General features: G+C 37.1%; 1 long non-coding RNA gene across 1 annotated transcript in view; it reads right to left on the bottom strand.

The window, feature by feature from the left end:
* Window positions 1-578: 578 nt before the first annotated feature.
* The window catches only part of LOC125752664 (uncharacterized), a 69,290-nt gene continuing 50,449 nt past the window's right edge, over window positions 579-19,419 (bottom strand). Inside the window, exons 3-4 of the long non-coding RNA XR_007402720.1 lie at window positions 1,728-1,855; window positions 579-1,524 (exon numbers count right to left, since the gene is read on the bottom strand). This is a non-coding gene — a long non-coding RNA (uncharacterized LOC125752664). The remainder of the gene's footprint in view (window positions 1,525-1,727; window positions 1,856-19,419) is intronic.

The raw sequence follows: 19,419 nt of genomic DNA, 5'->3' as shown, positions 1-19,419 counted from the left end.
AGCACCATTTCTTAAAGTAGCTTTAAAATTTTTTTCAGCCTATTTAAAGAAAAGTAGTTACAAGTGTAAGAAAATGGCTCTAACTCCAGAATGATCTTGAGAAATAAATTTGATTCTCTGTAGTCATTGATTGGGGAAAAGACAAGTCTTTGATTAAGGATGGTCAGCGTTTTAATTTTCTTTATTAAGACAGCATTTCTTAAAAAACTTCAGTTTTTCTGCTTTGTTCTGTTTTTATAATTACCTTCATACTACTTGCCATAGTCTCATTCCATTATTATTGTAGTATTTAAAAGTATTCTTTTTTTCACTTTATTTATATAATAAATTTTATGTTTCCATGTATAAAATAACTACTTACCTGTGATATATATAAGGTAACCATAAAAATGTGTATGCACCAAAACATGTTATACATATACAACAAAATATGAATGTGTACCCAAGCTATACTATTGACTTTAAAAATAAAAAAAATTAAGTAGAACAGTGCAATATTGTATGTCATTGATTTACAGAATTTCTGGGCTGTGAAATAGGGTTTGCTAGTCACTAATAATTACACAGTACATTGCCCGTTTGAGATGAAAATGGGGTTTAAAGTTAATTATGCACAGCTATTTAAAAATGTTTAATATCAGTCAGCATATCTATGAGTAGGAAAACATAAAAAATATTTAACCATCTCTCCAATGCTAAAAATTAATTTTTTATCAATCAAAATGATATAAGTGGTTTTTCCTCAGCAAGCTTTTATTTCAAGAAACCGTCTGGAAGGCTCTTCTGGATGTACTCTTCAGAACATGTCTTTATTTAATAACTCCCAGTTTTGCTAAGTATCAACAAAACTATCAATTCCTCATGTTTAGGATATTTGCAACAAGTGTTTCTGATAAGTTAATAATAACTAGGTAATTCACACAATTATATACAGATTGGAAGACTGAATGAACAAGTGAAAGGGTTTCCAACCAGGGTTCAGTCTTTTTTTTTTTTTTTTTTTTTTAACCAGACACTCAGACATTGCACTTACAAACTCCTAGGTTAGTTATGCATACCATGTGATTGAATCCCAGAGAGGTGATGTGATACAGGAGGCTCACATAGTTGTCTCAGCCAAGACCAGAATACATTTCTAACAGACTCCTGAGAATCTCTTCTCATAGTTCAACTCAGCTGCCTCTGAGCAAGCTGGACTGGACTAGAACTTCAGCCTTGCCTTCATCTTCTTCAAGCACTTGATCCTGGGTTCCAGCTGTGCCCGGCAGGAGCTGACCTTGCTTAGGTAGGGGCTGTTCCTCTGTTTTCTAGTTATCTAACCTCAGCTGCCCCACCCCTACTCTAAATTCTCTAAAGCAGGATTCTGTGCAAGAACCTAGATATATTGGGCAGCCTCCATGGTGCAGCGGTTTGGTGCCGCCTGCAGCCTGGGGTGTGATCTTGGAGACCTAGGATCGAGTCCCACGTTGGGCTCCCTGCATGGAGCCTGCTTCTCCCTCTCCCTGTGACTCTGCCTCTCTCTCTCTATGAATAAATATATAAATAAAATTAAAAAAATAAAAAGAACCTAGACATATTTAGGAATGTGCCCTGTGCACACACCCTGAGTCATAATAAGCCAGATAGGGAAACTTCAGCAGCTTCCAGACTTTTTTCTCATACCTGTCCCCTCCCTCCCTTCTTATCCATTGTTCCCCTTGCTGCCTTTTCTCCCAGCTTGTCCCTACCTTTGCAGTTGGGGCTCCCTTCCTCTCCTGATCCATCAGTATGGCACCTGCTGTCAAGTCACCTGGTTTACTACAACAGTCCTTCAAGCATACTTCAGCAAACAGCCATCATGTGAAGAATTTGGTGTCTAATGAAAACAAATTTAAAAATTGTTTGGTAAATTTGTGGACTGACAGTATTTGTTGCTTCTTCATTGCTTTCATTATATAAATTTGACCATTTTCTTCTTAAAGATACTAGTCTCATTCCATAAAGGAACTGTGGAAAGGATGACATTACACATATTTCATGACTTGTTAACAGCTTTGGATGTAAAATAAATTAGTAGATGAAGGAAAAGAGAGAAGATTGAGATTCATAGTCAGCCTGGGCATTGGGATGATGCCAAGTTTTATCTATCTCTGCTGACCCAGGTCTTTGGTAATAGGAACAATAAGGAGTGTGCTCTATTTATGAGCCTGAAGGGCCAGGGTCAGATCAGTTCAGCAATATTTTAAAACATCACTTTTCAACTTATGGCTTCTCTCTCATACATCACTAGTCCTTCTCTCTGAACCATTTCATCCCCATCAGTGTATACACATGTTCTGGAAACATCCATCTTCAAGTGAATAAAGCAAAACCAGCCCAAAGAAAAAACAAAAATCTCAAATGTCCTTTGACTTCACAAACCCTCCAGCTGACACCACATATTTCTTCACTATTTTACAGAAAAACATCTCTTAAAAATTGTGATCTATCAAAAAAAAGTTGTGATCTATCTTCACTGCCTCCAACACCTCCTTCTTTCCCTCCTCCAGCCTGAGTCTTCCAATTTGTTTTTCATACCAACTACTCAAATAATCTAAAAAAAAAAAAAATCACATTTCTCTATGTTGCCTAATTATATGGGAACTTTTCTTAAATTATCTAACTTCTGAGTAATATTTAATCAGTCCACTATTCCTTCTTTCTGTAAATATCCATTTATGAGTTTTTGTGACACCACACTATCTGGCTCCTAATGTCTTATTGGCTGCTCCTTTTCAGTCTTTTTTCATGGCCCCTTTTATATCAGACCTTTAAATTTTGGAATTTCCAGGGGTCAGTCCTAGTCCTTCTTTTCTTCTTTAATTAGTTGGCCTCTTGGATGCTATCTTGTCTCACAGTCTTAAATACCTTCTATCACTGATAATTCAAATTTATTTATTCCCCACTCATATCATCTGCCACTATGAAGCTTTAGTCAATAGTCTAGTCTTCTAACAATGGAACCCCCATCAAAAACCTGTTCCTTTCCAAGACTCCTGTAATCGCAGTAAAAATGGCTGCTCAATCTGTCTGTATCGAATTCATTATGAAGTCCAGATCTTTACACCTTTCAAGTACTTCTTGGGGCATGTGGGTGGCTCAATTGGTTAAGCAGCTGCTTTTGGCTGGGGTCATGATCTTAAGGTCCTGGGATCAGGCTCTGTGTTCAGCAGGGAGTCTGCTTCTCCCTCTGCTTCTCCTCTTGCTTGTGCTTTCTTTCTCTCAAATAAATAAATAAATAAATAAATAAATAAATAAATAAATAAAATCAATCTTAAAAAAATATTTCTCAACTCCATTGACTTGTCTCCATATTGGCAACCTCCACCTGAATGAATCCAACTAACATCATCTCTCCCCCAGAAAACTGAAATTAACCTCAAATCTTGTCTTCCAGTTTCTATTCTTGCTCTTAATCTACCTAAGTCTTTACACATCAGCTAGAATGATCTTATGCAAGAATAAAAGAAATCATGTTTTCCCCTACTTTTATATCCATTCATTGGCTTCCAATCCTTCTTAGGAAAAATCCAAATATTTTCAATGTCTTTTAAGCTCCTTAGTAATCTATATACTCCTCTAACTTTATCTTATAAAGTTATAAGATAACTTTATATCTTCATATAAGAAGATATATGAATACGGTCTCCCTCTTCAGTTATCTCCAGACAACTCTCCTCCTTTCTAATCCTTCGGCATAAATAGCTCTTTCATCTGTTAGAGGTTTTTTACTTGCTATTCCTTCTGTGTGGAATGTTCTCTCCTCAACTTATATCATAGTTGGCTCTTACTCATCATATTTTTCTTGACACAAATATGGTCTCCTAAGAGATTCCTTTACTGATGACTGCAAAGTTGACCTCACCTACTACCACATCTTACTGTTCATTTTCTTTACAGCACTTAAAAAAAGTAAAAAAATATATCTAATTTTGACTATTCTTTATCTTGCTGTGATCATGACAGGCAAACACCTTGTCTCCAAAATGCCTGAAACATAGTTTCATTAATTAGTTATTTGCTAAATCTTGAGTTATAGGAACTTGTTGATTTTGGGAAATCAGGACACATGAAAATATCTATATAGCTCAAGAGAAGTATCAAGTAATATTATAAAGCAGTATCTAATTAAATTCTATATGAAAAGAACAGCAGGAGTTCTATATGCATTTGAAAGAAGTAGAAAATATTTGTAAAAGGAAAGATTCTATAGGTGTGAAGTAGAAGGAGCTAAAGAAAGCCAAGTTATAATAGGGAAATGCAAGTGCATGAAGATTTGAATTAAGTAAACAGTTTGTCTTGATGTACAATTCAGAAATGAATGGGCTGCAAAGTTATATTAGGGACTATTTCTTATAGTTTTAAATTTACTAGGTTGAGAAATTTAGACTTTTCATGAAATGAGTAAAGAATCAGGGGAATATTGGGCCTAAGGAACAGTAGTTGATGTTGATAGTAATGTGATAGACTTTACTATCATATATTATATTACTATCATATAATTTAATGAAGGGGTCAATCATGAGTGAAAAAAGGAAGAGAGGATATATGAGGAATGACTAAGACACTATTATATTTATCTCCATAATAACTGATGAGAAACACGGTGGTAGGGGCTATGAAAAGAGAAATGAAGGAATGTGCATAGAAGACATTTCAAGGAATAACAGAAGAATTGTTGGTTCGATATGAATTCAATAAGAATTAGAATGAGTGAAAGATCACTGGCATATTATTGTTGACATTGGAAAAAAAAGACAAATTTGAATCTATGTAAAATACACACACACACACACACACACACACGTACTTGAAAAGTATCATTATTCACAGATGGACATGGTTGTGTACCTAAAACTTCCAAAAGAATTTATAAACAGATGATTCAAATTAAAAAGTGAATTTAGTAAGTGTGCTGGTTGTAAATTCAATATAAAAGAATCAAATTTAGGGGAATCCCTGGGTGGCTCAGGGGTTTAGCGTCTGCCTTTGGCCCAGGGTGTGATCCTGGAGTCCCAGGATCCAGTCCCACATTGGGGTCCCTGCAGGGAGCCTGCTTCTTCCTGATCCTGTGTCTCTGCCTCTCTCTCTCTCTGTGTCTCTCAGGAATAAATAAATAAAATCTTTTTTAAAAAAAACAAAGAATCAAATTTAAAATATATAGCAGCAAGCAACCATAGTAAATAAGATTTTTGAAAGATTTGGTTAATAATAGCATCTACAAAAATCAAAGACCTAGGAAAAATTGAATGAAAGCTGCGCAAAACTTCAACACAAAAAACTATAAAACTTTATTAGTAAGGGATTAAGTAAATGAAGTGATATTGTATGGTACTAGATTGTAACATTGTAAAGATGTCAGTTCTCCCCAGAATAATATATAGATTTAATATCTATATATTATATATATATCTCAATCAAAATCAATTTGTGGGAATTGATAAGTTAATTCTAAAATTCATCTGCAAAGGCAAAGGAGCTAAGAATAGGCAGGGTGATCCTGAAGAAGATAAAGAAAGTTGGAGGATTTATATCACAAGATATTAATCTCCATTAGAAAGCTACAGTAATTAAAATAGTGTGGACTTTCATATAAAGGTAGATAAACTAATGAAATGGAATAGAAAGTCTAAACTCAAGCACACACACATTAATGAAGACTGTTGTTAAGTCTGATGTATCTTTTCATTTTCTGTTTATTTAAATTTATATTTGCATATGTATTATAGGAGTCTATATTTCATAAAGGAAATTTCTAGATTTCACATTTAATAGATGTGTTCTGCACATAGTATAGAATCAATAAAAATTTTATGTTATTTTAAAGAAGTTAAGTTTCATTCTGTCATTCAACAGATATTTACCAAGTGCTTATTATTTATTATGGGCCTAGCGCTATTCTAGAAGATTCTGATAGGTTGATTGTATCAAGAGCCTCCCTTTCTTACACCTCTGTATCCAAAGCCTTTGATAGTATCCTGGCACACCAATTTTGGGCTTGGCCAATGTGACTTGATTGGACCAATGAAACAACTGCAAAGTTAATGAAATATTCATGAAATATTTTTAAAATGTTTGCACATTTCTGTTCCCTTTTACAGAACCCTGCTACTAACTACCATGAGAACAAACCCAGGCTAACCTGCTATAGGGATGTGAGAGACATGCAGAGAGAAAGGAGCCAAGGCATTGCAGCTAAGGCCATCCTAGACCCATGAGCCTTCAGCTACGAGCCAGCTGGCCAAAGACTCATGAATGAAACCGGCAAGAATCAGCCAAACCTGGCACAGATTTCCTAGGGGAGCTGCCCACAGGGAAACTACCTATAGATCCATAAACATGTGAGAAATAGTAAATGACTATTGGTTAAAACTACTAAATTTTAGAGTGGTTTGTTGATTAACAGTAGCTAACCAATCTAATGAAGGAGATACAGCATTAAATAAAACATGCAGAAACTCTGCTTTCATGGTAATTTTCAAGTAATAAATATACATTACATCAGATGGGGATAAATGCTCGGGGGAGATCTACTTCAACATAGCTGAATTATATGTAGCCAATAAACATTTCCTGTTTAAATAACAAAGGAGAAATAAACTGCACAATTGCTTCTTTTTAAAAATAAATTTTTAATTAAGAACAGTTTTAAATTTACAGAAAAAAATTGTGACGATATTACAGAGCTCCATATTTCCCACATCCAGTTTCACTTATATGAACATTTTACTTTGGTAGTGTACATATAATTAAGGGATCATTATTGATAACTCAGTGCTAAGTCCACACTTTATTTAGACTTCCTTCATTGTCACCTAATGTCCTTTATCTGAATTTCATCCAGGGTGTCATTTACATCTAGTAGTCATGTCTCCTTGAATCCTCTTTGATCTGGCAATTTCGCAGATTTTCCTTGTCTTTGATGACCTTGAGAATTTTGAGGCATACTGGTCAGGTCTTCTGTACAATGTCATTCAATTTACATTTGTCCATTTTTCTCATCATTAGACTGGGATGATGTGTTCTTGGTCAGAAGACCACAAAAATAAAGTGCCATTTTATTCACATCATATAAAGCTTCCTATTATTGACAGGACTTTACTGTTGATGTTGACCTTGATCACCTGACTGAAGTAGTGTTTGTTCATTATGAAGTTTCTTCATTATAAAGTTACTCTTTTCCCCCTTTTTCTATTCTGTAATTTTTGGAAAGAAGTTATTGTGAGCAGCCCAGAATTAAGGAATAAGGAGTTATGGTTAAGCTCACTGAGGATAGAGTATCTATATACATCATTTGGCATTTGTCTGAGTGGGAGATTTGTCACTTTTCCCCTATTTGTTATTCAATTATTTTTTATATCGGCACAGTCATGGGTATTTATTTTATATTTGGTTATAATTCAATTCTACTTCGTTTTGTTACTCAGATTGTTCCAGCTACGACAGCTAGGAGCTGTTTCAGTTGGTGCCTATGTGTCCTTGACATACTCCCATTGTTGTGTGTGTGTGTATGTGTGTGCATGTGTGTCCCCATCTGTCTATGTACTTGGGCATTTCCTTCCTTTCTGGTTCTATGAGATGATCAGGATTATCCTGTGTCCTCCCTGCCACTGTTCTAGACTCAGACATTTTTCCAAGGAGTGGAATCTTGGTTCCTTTTTTTCCCCTCTTTTAAAAGATTTATTTATTTATTTGAGAAATAGGGAGAAACACATGGGGGAGGGTGAGGGGGAGGGAGAGGGAGAGAGAATCATAAGCAGACTGTGCTGAGTGTGGAGTACGATGCCAGGCTCCATCTAGTGACCCAGAGATCAGGACCTGAGCCCAAACTAAGAGTCAGACACTTAACCGAATGTACCACCCAGGTGCCCCTCTTGGTTCCTTTTTCTTTTCTTTTTTTTTTAATTTTTATTTATTTATGATATTCACAGAGAGAGAAAGAGAGAGAGGCAGAGACATAGGCAGAGGGAGAAGCAGGCTCCATGCACCGGGAGCCCGACGTGGGATTCGATCCCGGGTCTCCAGGATCGCGCCCTGGGCCAAAGGCAGGCGCCAAACCGCTGTGCCACCCAGGGATCCCTTTTTTTTTTTTAATAATAAATTTATTTTTTATTGGTGTTCAATTTGCCAGCATACAGAATAACACCCAGTGCTCATCCTGTCAAGTGCCCTCCTCAGTGCCTGTCACCCATTCACCCCACCTCCCACCCTCCTCCCCTTCCACCACCCCTAGTTCGTTTCCCAGAGTTAGGAGTCTTTATGTTCTGTCTCCTTTTCTGACATTTCCCATCCATTTCTTCTCCCTTCCCTTCTATTCCCTTTCACTATTTTTTATATTCCCTAAATGAATGAGACCATATAATGTTTGTCCTTCTCCAATTGACTTATTTCACTCAGCATCATACCCTCCAGTTCCATCCACGTTGAAGCAAATGGTGGGTATTTGTCATTTCTAATGGCTGAGGAATATTCCATTGTATACAGAGACCACATTTTCTTTATCCATTCATCAAATATTAGTTGACCATAAATTTGAGGGTCCACTTCTGGATTCTCTATTCTGTTCCATTGATCCATGTGTCTGTTTTTGTGCCAGTACCACACTGTCTTGATGTTGGTTCCTTTTTCTGAAGAATATTATTAGAAACTAAGATTTCTGTGTGAGGTATGCTCATTGCTACTAGGATGTTGTTACTTCTAGGTTCTTGCAACCGACAGAGCCAAGATTGTCTATACACAATTGCCTTTTCAGGGACTAGAACATTGTCTATGTATTGATTACAATAATTAATATATACTTACATGAAAAATTGTTTATTGTCTTCAAAAAGTCTATAACCTCTATAGGTTTGTTATTCTGATTCCCGGTAACTGGAAGGATATTTTATACCTTCAAGAAGTAATCCTTAAAATTCCACACTTAGAAGAAAGAATTTTCTTTCCTATGAATCCTCTTTATTAGTGCTTGGTTACTGATTTATTGCCTGGTAATGATAATTAAGGTATAGTTGAGGTCACTTATATTGGAATAACTTTCACAATTTTCTGATTTGAAAGTCACATGTTCTTTTGCTTAAAACCTTAAAAATTTCTGCTGAGGAAGCCACTTTGAATAAGCAGGCCCATCCCATGCTGTTTTTAAAAATATAGTATAGTCACTTTTACCGAGAAGTAAGGAAAGATTCCTAGAAAATTTGGAGAATACAAATATATTCACATATGTTTTAAATGATATTGAACACTGAAAAAGATTACAACGTACTAAAACTCTTTTTGGCAAATCAAACATGAAATATTCCACATGATTGTCTTCAATAACAGAAAGCAATATAAGCATTAAAATATTCTAGCTCAAGAGCTTAACTTTGTTTTCTTTCTGAAATATATTTAAAATGTGTTTAGACTCTTCAACAGAAGTCTGTTCTAAATTGAATTTTTCTATTTTTTATTAACTTTATAATTGTTGTTATATGCATGAATTTTCTTTTTGCTTCATGTAAAATATTGATAAACTTAGAGATACTAAGTGGTATAATTCATTTTTTGCCCCTATTAAATTGCCCCAGCATGCCATGTTGCTTGAGTTAAAGTGCCTATTTTTATGATTATGAAATATTTTAGTTACACAAAAATCTATACAGTAATATAATGAACATATTTGCAGCCAACATAGAGCTTAAGAAGAAAAGTTATTGCAGAAATAGCTGGCACATCTTGTTTTCCCTCTTCCCCTAAGCTTTCTCTCCAGATATAATCACTACCATGATTTTATGTTTATCACTCTTCTGCATGCTCTTTTAATTTTAGGATATGTGTGTCGATCCATAAACACCATACAATGAAATGTCATGTCTTTTTTTACTTCAATAAATATGTGGCATCACCCTGTGTATATCATTTAGCAACTTATTTTTTTCATTCTGAATCTTTTTTCTTTTTTTTTTTGAGACTCGTCTGTGTTTCTCTCCCTAACTGTACATCAGGGGTTGTAAACTACAGCCTGCAGGCTAGAGCTGTATCACTGCCTGTCTTTGTACAGTTGTATTGGAATATTGGCCATGGGATGTAGTCGGCCTTACATATTGTCTATGCTGCTTTCTTGTCACAGCAGCAGAGTTCAGTAGTTGTGACAGAAACTTATGACCTACAGAGCCTAAAATATTTACTACCGGGTCTCTTACAAGAGAAGTTTGCGAACTCTTGCTGTAAATCATTTGGCTTGTTTGCTCTATAGTATTCTATTATATGAATATAATGGAATTATAAACGTTGGTTTTTCTCTGCTAGGTAATTATGCTTTTTCCAATGTAAATGTTGCCAGCTTTTTTGTTACTAGTTGATGATTCTAATCTTATATGAAATGTAAAATCATACAACTAGGTTTATCAACACAGGTGTAGAATGTAAGTGTGAGAATATTGAATGAGAGTTTTGGTAATTCACCTAAATAGTCCATGTGTCTGTTTATAGCTTGCATTACAGCATGGAGGTCTTGTTTTTCTCTTGATTTCTATTGTGCAGTTATCTCCTCAATCATTAAGGTTTCTTTTGGGGCAGTGAGTTGTTCTTGTATTTGTATGCAACCAAATATGGCAGAGGCCACGGAAAATGTGAAACTGAAGAAATATAGGTTAGTCCCTTAGCACATAACCCATTGCTCTTGGCAAAATCTCAACTCTGCTGTAGGAAAAATACAAAGGTATGACCTTCAAAAGAAACCAATGAAATGCTCACCGAGACAGATGCCCAACAAAAACACATCCTGAAATGAATTACAGATTGATGATGGAATTGAAAAGAGAGAAGTTAATGCTGAAAAAATCCTTCAACTGTTCTTTAAGGGATCAAGGGAATGAAATACACCTGCCTTCTGGTAAACATGCATAGCAAGACATTCCCATCTATCATTTCATGTTCTGAAAGGCAGCAACGCTATTCTGATTTCAGAATCTTGAATTTCCTTAATGAGTTCTCTCCTGGAATATCACAAGCTGTTCTATTAAATCAGTTTCAGGAGACTTAAGCAGGATTTGTATTAAAGTGATTGTATATCTATCATTTTGGCAAAAGAAAAAGTGAGACTGGCTAAAGGAGAATGCATTGTGGCATCCCCACACCTGAATTTATTCTATTTTTCAACTTTCTCCTCACACAAGTGTTGCTTAATGTGGGCTGAAGCCATCCATTTAAGCATGACTTATTCATGCTCAAAAAATGATTGATTTAGACAGCCAATGAAATGCTGAACTCCCTATTCCTACTGCTTGACATACTTGCACTACAGATACTGATGGTTTCAAGCAGCAAGATTGACTATATGGAGGATCAGCTGGAATGCCAAGATGGATCAGTGACAGCCACGGTGACTTTTAAATGCAGTTATAACCATAAAAAGTGACTGGATGAAAGTGGTGCAATGGAAGTCCATCTATCCCTCACAGTGGCTTCAATAGAGGATCTGGGGAGTTGTTAAGCTACCAGAGCATGCTGCTTTCTCACCAGTAGGTTGGCATAGGTTATGCTGGTACCAGTAAATTGGAGTCCTTCTTAAATATCACCACTAGATACAAGGAATTAGCAAATATTCAAGCACATGTGAGGGTGTTAGGAGAGATCAAAGCTGATTTTTCCAAACCTGTATTACTAAAGCATCATTTCTAGGGATCAAAAGTGTTTTTCATCTTTAGCCACGGTGAGAACAAATTTATCCTAACACCAAATCCTAAGGTGTGGATCAAGTGGTATTCTCTTTATAAGAAAAAAATAACCCCCCCCTTTTTTTTACAAGAATTTTAACTATAGCAATCAATCCATAAGCAACATTTACCTCTGAAAAGGAATTTTTTTTTTGAGTAAATTCCCCACCCACAGTAGAGCCCAACACAAGGCTTGAATTCACAACCCTGAGATCAAGACTTGAGCTCAGATGAAGGGTCAGATACTTAATCAACTGGGCTACCCAGGTGCTCCCTTAAAAGGAAATTTTAAAAGCTTTGTGCTTTGCTTCCTTTGGGACATACACATGGAGTTTATATATCAGCTAAACGTATTTTAGAATTGTGAAGAAAGTCTCATTTCTCCCTCCTTCCTTCTCTCCTTTCTTTCTCCCTTCTTTCACATTTATTCCAATATTTATTGGAGACAGTAAATAGGCATTAGGCACTAGAAGGGCTGATGGTCATATGCAGTGTGCAATTATAGTATCCAAAATATTTCTAACTGGTTTATTCATGTGTTTTATCAGTGGCCAAATATTCTATCACCACTGATATTAAACATATTAGTCAATGACATACTCAACCTATGGAGTTTCTGCCCTCATGGAGTTTGTGCCTTTATGATTTTTTTTCCAGTGAACTTTCTACTTAAATAAGTGGCCTAAGGGATTATTTTAAGAACAGTAAGCATTTCGTAAATAATAATTTGAAAAGCTAAGAAGCCTAAGCTTTTCATCCTGTGTGTCTTGAATCTGTTAGGACACCTTCAGTGTCTTCAGAAGTATGTTCTAAATTGGTATTCTCAGCATCACAAATTCTGTCAGATACAAAGGATACTAAGGTGTGGTCTGTATTTTATAAGCTGTAGTCGTATTTGGGAAGAGAGGACATAAAAAGGTGAACAAAACCATGACAGTTTACTAGTAAGGATTGGAAAAGTGAAGTTACAATTACAACTAAATATAGCTAAAGCAGTCATCAGTGTAAGTCTCAATTTATTTATCTGAAAGATTGGGTTAATAATATAACCAACCTCCATACAGGTTTTGAGTATTAAATAAAATATCTATACAAAATGTTTATCATAGTGCCTGTCTAATTGTAAGTCCTCAATGAAGGTTATGTACTACTGGTCAACCACCTCCACACTATATCCAGCAAATGGAATTGAAGAGTAGCTTCAAGGAGAGTATAAAGATTTTTTTTTTTAAATTTATTCATGAGAGAGAGAGAGAGAGACAGAGACAGAGACAGAGACACAGGAGGAGGGAGAAGCAGGCTCCATGCAGAGAGCCCGACGGGACTCGATCCCAGGACTCCAGGATCATGCCCTGGGCCAAAGGCAGGCACTAAACCACTGAGCCACCCAGGGATCCCCTCAAGCAGAGTATAATGTAGAATTGAGGAAGCCAGGAATGACCTCATTGTCCATTTTCCACTTTTATGTGCTGGTTGATTGCTTTCTATCCTAAGTCAATCAGGCAATTCTGGTTTTTATAAGATAGTTATACCAGGCTTCGTAATTTTTATAATCTTGACTGATGGTTTAATGAGATTAACAGGAAGAATTGTGTCCCATAGCATGCAAAATTTTACTTAAAAAAATCCCCATAGATATTTTTATATATTTTAAAATGTATTTTATATCCCAAATTTTGTGCTTCTTACTCCCTCACTAATGATTCACTCTACCCGGTATTCACATTGTGGGTTTCTCTCTTCACACCTATGCAGAATAATCTTGCTTTGAACCCAAATTTGAATAGGACACTCATCTAAGTTTTCTGTCCAACAAGCAACCTGACAATCAGCAGAATGTCCTTAGCTTGAAAGAAACTTCTTATGCTGTTGATTGTGGCTTATTGTTACACGGAAATAGAAATAGAAGCCAATAGGATACAATTTTCTCCATACAATACAAAAGGATACACTTTTTCTCCAGTTCACTCTACCGAATAAAAGAAATTAAAAAATGCGTTAATCAGTGATGGTGAATGACATTTAGGATTTTGAAACTGAGAAAATGCCATTGAATTTGGTGAGGAGATAGCTAATCTATTGTGGAATAATTTCAGTAATAATCCTGGCGGCAGAAAAACCAGATCATGATATTCCTTCAGCGAAGAAAATGTGTTTTTACCGCTTCCAAGTATATGTGATTATATTGCAATTTAGAGCCAAAAAAGAAAATGGTTAAGGAATGAACAGATGGTAATTAAGTGGAGACAGGAGCCAAAACTACTCTTTCAAAAAGTTTGTTAGTGAGAAAATATAGTGGACCAAAGTGCACAATATCAAGGAATAGCTTTTTTTTTTTTTTAAAAAAAAGAAGAATGTATAGAAATGAGTATATTGAAGATGAGAGACGGTGATGAAATGGAAAGCAAAAGGGAAAAAAAAAAACCTCTGGAAAATATTTCTTATGTTGATCTAGAATGGCAAAACACAAGAAAGGCTAAAAATGTGGAGAAACTTTGGGGATGGTACAAACAGCGGAGTTACGGAGAAGTATTGAGGTGGCAAGAGAGCTGAGGGAAATTGGCATCAAGTTTTTTTACTTCTTCAAGACCTTAAATGGAATGGGGGAGGCCTTTAAAAAATCTGGTGTGAAGAATAAAAGCTAGTATGAAGGAAGTTACACCGGTCACTCTTGGTACCCCATCTGCATCCCCTTTACTGGCAGTGTGCCCACCTCTGACTGCCATGACTATTGGCTGCTAAGTTCTTGCAGCTGTACCCTCTCTAGAATAGGACCACCTCTTGGCTGCAGACCCCAGCCAGGTATTGACATAGAAGTGGGAAAACACCAACTCCCTTGACTCAAGGTGGGACCATCTCTGTGGGGGCAATTCATGACTAGAGCTTTGCAGTGGAACAGAATAGCCTCCTGGTGAAACATATTCCTCCTTGCATTTTTCTCCCCATATCCTACCTAGCCTGCTTCCTCACTACTTGACTCCTAAGGGCATTGAATTTAATAAATCACCAGAACAAGAATCAGCTTTAGGGGACAGGGATGAATAAAAGAATCGGAGAACTGGAGAGAGGGTTTGATTGATGTCAGGCAGGGCTTATTTGTGGTGGAGTCCATCAGAGTATGGTGGTGGTGGTTGGATTTTTGCTTGTTTAACCTTATTTTTTAGCTGTCCTCAACAGGCACCAATGGAAGCAATGGAAGCAGCTGGTCAGTTGCCAGAGTAAAATGAAAAGTAATGGATGGTTCCAGAAAGGATAACTCTGAAAAATCTGACCATGAGATCTAAACTGGGAGGGGATACATAAAATCCAACAGTAGAGCTGTTAGGTAAGAGTGATCAAGCAAGAAAGCAGAAACTTACCTTCGTTATCAGTTATATTTGCTCTCTGCCTTTACCTGTAGGTTCTCTGCAGTTCTTCAAGTCTCTGACCTGACCCTCGGATAATCCTACATAGCCCAGAGAGGCAAGGTCATGCCTTTGGGATGTGACAGTCTCAGCTGTCTTCAGCAAATTTAAAGACCATCCGTTACCCCAGGAAAGATGAAGTTGTGTATTATATGATGTTGTAAATACATTGAAAAACATCTGAGAGTTAACTGGGCCAGTTACCTGAACATATGAAAATATCCGAATCAATTCTCGCTCTTTGGTGACGAGGACATCATCGGAACTATCAAGCATTGCCTGTTCATATGCTGCAGGTAGGATAAATAAAATATAGACATGTATATTTTCTATTGAATTATGTTTCTCATTGTGATTTTTGTGACTTACATAAAACTTAGTAACAAATATTTATCATAAAACACAACGTAAAAAAAGTAAAACAACAAAACAAACAAAAAACACAATATAGCCTTATTTTATTATGCATTTTGAAGATGCACATTTTACTTATTGCATTCAGCGGGGATAAAAACCTTTCATTTTTACTTCAAGGGCTGGGTCATACTGTGGAATTTTTTTCTTTTTAGTAAATAGGAACTCTATTGCCAAAATGATATCAAACAGAAGTGGACCAAAAACAAAACAAAACAAAGAAAACAACTAACATTTGGAGACAAAAAAGGAAGTGACGCAGAAAGATTTTTGTTTGTTTGTTTTACATATGCTTATGTCTGGGAATTCAAAAGAGTTGGAGAAATGTGAGACAGAAAATTGTGTCCTCCAACTTAACGTGACTGAATGAACATCAGTGTTGTAGGATCTATTAAAATTTCAGGGGCGCCTGGGTGGCTCAGTTGGTTAAACTGAGTCTGCCTTCAGCTCTGGGGGTGACCTCAGCACCCTGGAATCAAGCACCTGTGTCAGGCTTCCTGCTCAGCGGGGAGCCTGCTTCTCCCTCTCCCTCTGCTGCTCCCTCTGCTTGCAATGCGCACTCTTTCTCTCAAACAAATGAATAAAAATTAAAAAAAAGAGAAAATTTCAGAAAGATAGAACTTATTTAAATTATCCCAAAGAGATTTCTACCTTTCTACATCTTGAATATGATATAGTTTGGGTAAGAATAAAAGTAAAGTTCACCCAAATTGTACCAGATAGAGTGAAGCAAACAGAGATTCAAGAGAACACCGTTGCCCTTGAGGTGTTGGTAAGCTAACTGGGAAAACAGAGGGTCAATAATTAATGCTACATTTTGGGTACATATACTAATGTACTTCAGAAACACAGGAAGAGGGCTTGGCAATGTGGAGGCCGAGAAAATTAAGGCCATTCCACTTCAAGTTTAGCACTAGCACAAGTACAGCCTTCTTAGACCCCTGGGAATAAGAGCTGAACTTTACAGGAAAAACTGCAGAATGTCCTTGACAGGGAATCCCATATCAGGAAGACAACAGAGCTCAGAATGCCCTTGGCAGGGAATCCCATATGAGATCTTAAGAAACTGCCCCACCCTTTCCCCTATATTGGAATGGAAAAAATTCCTCCACCCCTTCTGAAAATCCCCTAGACCAGCCCATAAAAAACCCAGCTGTAACCTCCTTGGGGGTCCAAGCCCCTGCTCTGCTGTGTGGAGTATATACTTGGACCCTAGCTCGAGCTTGTAAATAAACCCTCATGTGCTTGCATCGGTGTCGGCTCCTGGGTGGTTTCTCGGATTCCCAATCTTGGGCACAACAGCAGGAGTAGAATAGTCAGCGAGTCTTCAAAAAGAATTTCATTATTTTAGGGTTGGTAAGGAGCAGGACCCGACTGGATGCAGTGGAAAAACAGTGTCTATGCAGCTATCGGGACTGAGTGGTGGTGTAAGCAAAGAAAGGCTTTACGTCCTGAAGGTTAGGATTTAACAGAGGACAACAGCTGCCACCACGTGTCTCTTTATGTGTCCTATGACTTAGTGTGTCTGTTACCTGTTTTAATCCTCATAGTACGCTTATTATTATTCCCACTTTTCAGATGGAGAGAGAGGCTCAGAAAGTGTTTGAGGCGTTCTGGATCTCACAGCTAAGAAGGGATGAAGCCAGCATTTATTCTAAGTCTGTGTGGCTCCAATCTTATTTTTTATCCTATGGTTTCCCTTTGAAGATTCTTAACTGGAGGAGAGCCATAAGGTGTTTACTGATAGTTAGGAACAGTTACTTTTTTGTTTTTTTGTTTTTTTACTGGTGTGGATGGTGAACTAGAGGGGGGAAAAAGACTAAAGGATATCGAGGAGAGTAATTTGGCTCACATTCCAGCATTTCCATTTAATTCTTTCTTATAGTTTCCACCTCTCCGCTCCAATGACCTCCGGAATCTTGCTGGTAGGCTACCTTTCCTTTACAACAACCTTTATTATGTTAATCATAGTTACATTCCCCTGTCTCATAATTACAACTTCCACGTCATCTTTGTCTCATTCTGAGGAATGCTTTATGCCTTCTGACTGTATTTCCTTGCCCTTTGGCGTGCTTTGGAATGTTTTGTTTGGCATGTGTGTAGGGAAGCAGATAGTGAGATAAATAGGTCTTTAGAGTGGGAATTTATGTTAATCAAGTCAGGAGTTGGGTTGTTTGAAGTCTGTGGTTGCTGTGAGCACCAGAAGCTGCAAATTCCTCTAGTGACTTCTCCCCTTTAGGTTTTTTGATCTTCCAGTTCTCCCAGCTGGACTGGAGGCTTGTTAGCCTGCCACCAGCTGCTCTGATTAAACCCCTGTCTCCAGAAGGCATATGGGCCATGGTCTTCACAAGTGTTCCTTCTCCAGGGATGGAGGTTCCCCTTCTTCCCCCCAGAATAAGCATTTTCCAGTGTTCTCAGCGTGTCCTTGAGACACTCTCCCAGGGAGATTAGGGCTTTTATGGATTTCTTCTTAAGTGAGACAGGGAGATAGGCATAGGGCAGAGCTCTCTTCTCCTAGCTGAGGTGTTTTACTTAGGCTCTCAGGTGATATCATTTTCCCTGGAGATTGAGCCTCTTGCTCCATAAGGGAGAAGAGTCTGGATGGATTTTACAGTGGCTGCCTTTTCTTGTCTCCCGCTAGTGCCACAAGAGGAGATTTCTTCAGTTTCTCCCATGTCCTTTCCATGAGGGCCTGGAGGAGGAGCCTGGAGAAGGATGGGAACCTCCTTATGACTTCAGCCCCCAGGAGTTTTCACATTTTTACCAGCGATGCCCCAGAATCTCTAATATTTCTGCCAATATACACGATGTCCAGCAGTGGCTTCCTTGACACGTAAGCAAATCCTGTGTTTCCCTGCAAGTCTGTCTCTTCAGGATGGTACTAAAAAGCAACAGACGTAAAAGAACGCTCATCAGCCAGCCCCATAAAATAGAACAAAGGAGTGAAGAGCATAATAATGGATAATAATATGGATAAATATATGAGGTCTTTTCTTATTATTTAAATGCCTTTAAAAGAAAACAGCCTACAGAAAAATAATAACAGTAAGTCGCTGGATTTATAAACTGTAGAATGACAAACTGTGACAATATAGCAAAAAGTCCAGGAGGGAAGAAATTAATGTGTATTGTAAGATTCTTATATGTGAAGGGCACGTGTCCTCTGTCCTGTGGGTTCTCTAATGGGTCCAAGAAAAGTCCTTCATTTGCTGCCTGTCCATCTTGTTGGCTTGCTGTGCAGATGAGACCTCTGCTTTTGCAGCTCACTGTGTGTAAGTTGAAATCAAAGTCGTCCATTCACAATTAATCTGAGTCTTCTACTTAAAACAGATTTCTCGTAGATAACATACAGTTGGGCATAGCTGTTGTTTTTTTGGTTTTTGTACTTTTTTTTTTAACCCAGACTGACAATCTGCCTTTTAATTGGAGTATTTGGAATATTAATGTTCATGATGACCATCGATATGGTGAAGTTAAATCTACCACCTTCCTGATTGTTTTCTTTGTCACGTCTGTTCTTGGCTTCTTTTCTCTTCCTTGTCTGCTTTTTTAATTCTTCCGGATTAAGTATGTATTAGAATGATTCCCAATTTTACCTTCTTTGCTCACTAAATGTAATTCTTTGTTTTATTGTTTTACTGGTGGCTTTGGACGCCACATTCTACGACTTTCATTTATCATGGTCTCTCATCAAGTGGTATTATAGTAATTGTAGCCCTTCACATATATTATAAGAATCTTACACTACACGTTAATTTCTTCCCTCCTGGACTTTTTGCTATATTGTCACAGTTTGTCATTCTACAGAGTTTATAAATCCAGCGACTTACTGTTATTATTTTTCTGTAGGCTTTTTTCTTTTAAAGGTATTTAAATAATAAGAAAAG

Source organism: Canis lupus, chromosome 16 (assembly GCF_003254725.2).
Source record: "Canis lupus dingo isolate Sandy chromosome 16, ASM325472v2, whole genome shotgun sequence".
NCBI classification, from domain to species: Eukaryota; Metazoa; Chordata; class Mammalia; order Carnivora; family Canidae; genus Canis; species Canis lupus.
This window is presented reverse-complemented; position numbering and strand designations above follow the sequence as displayed.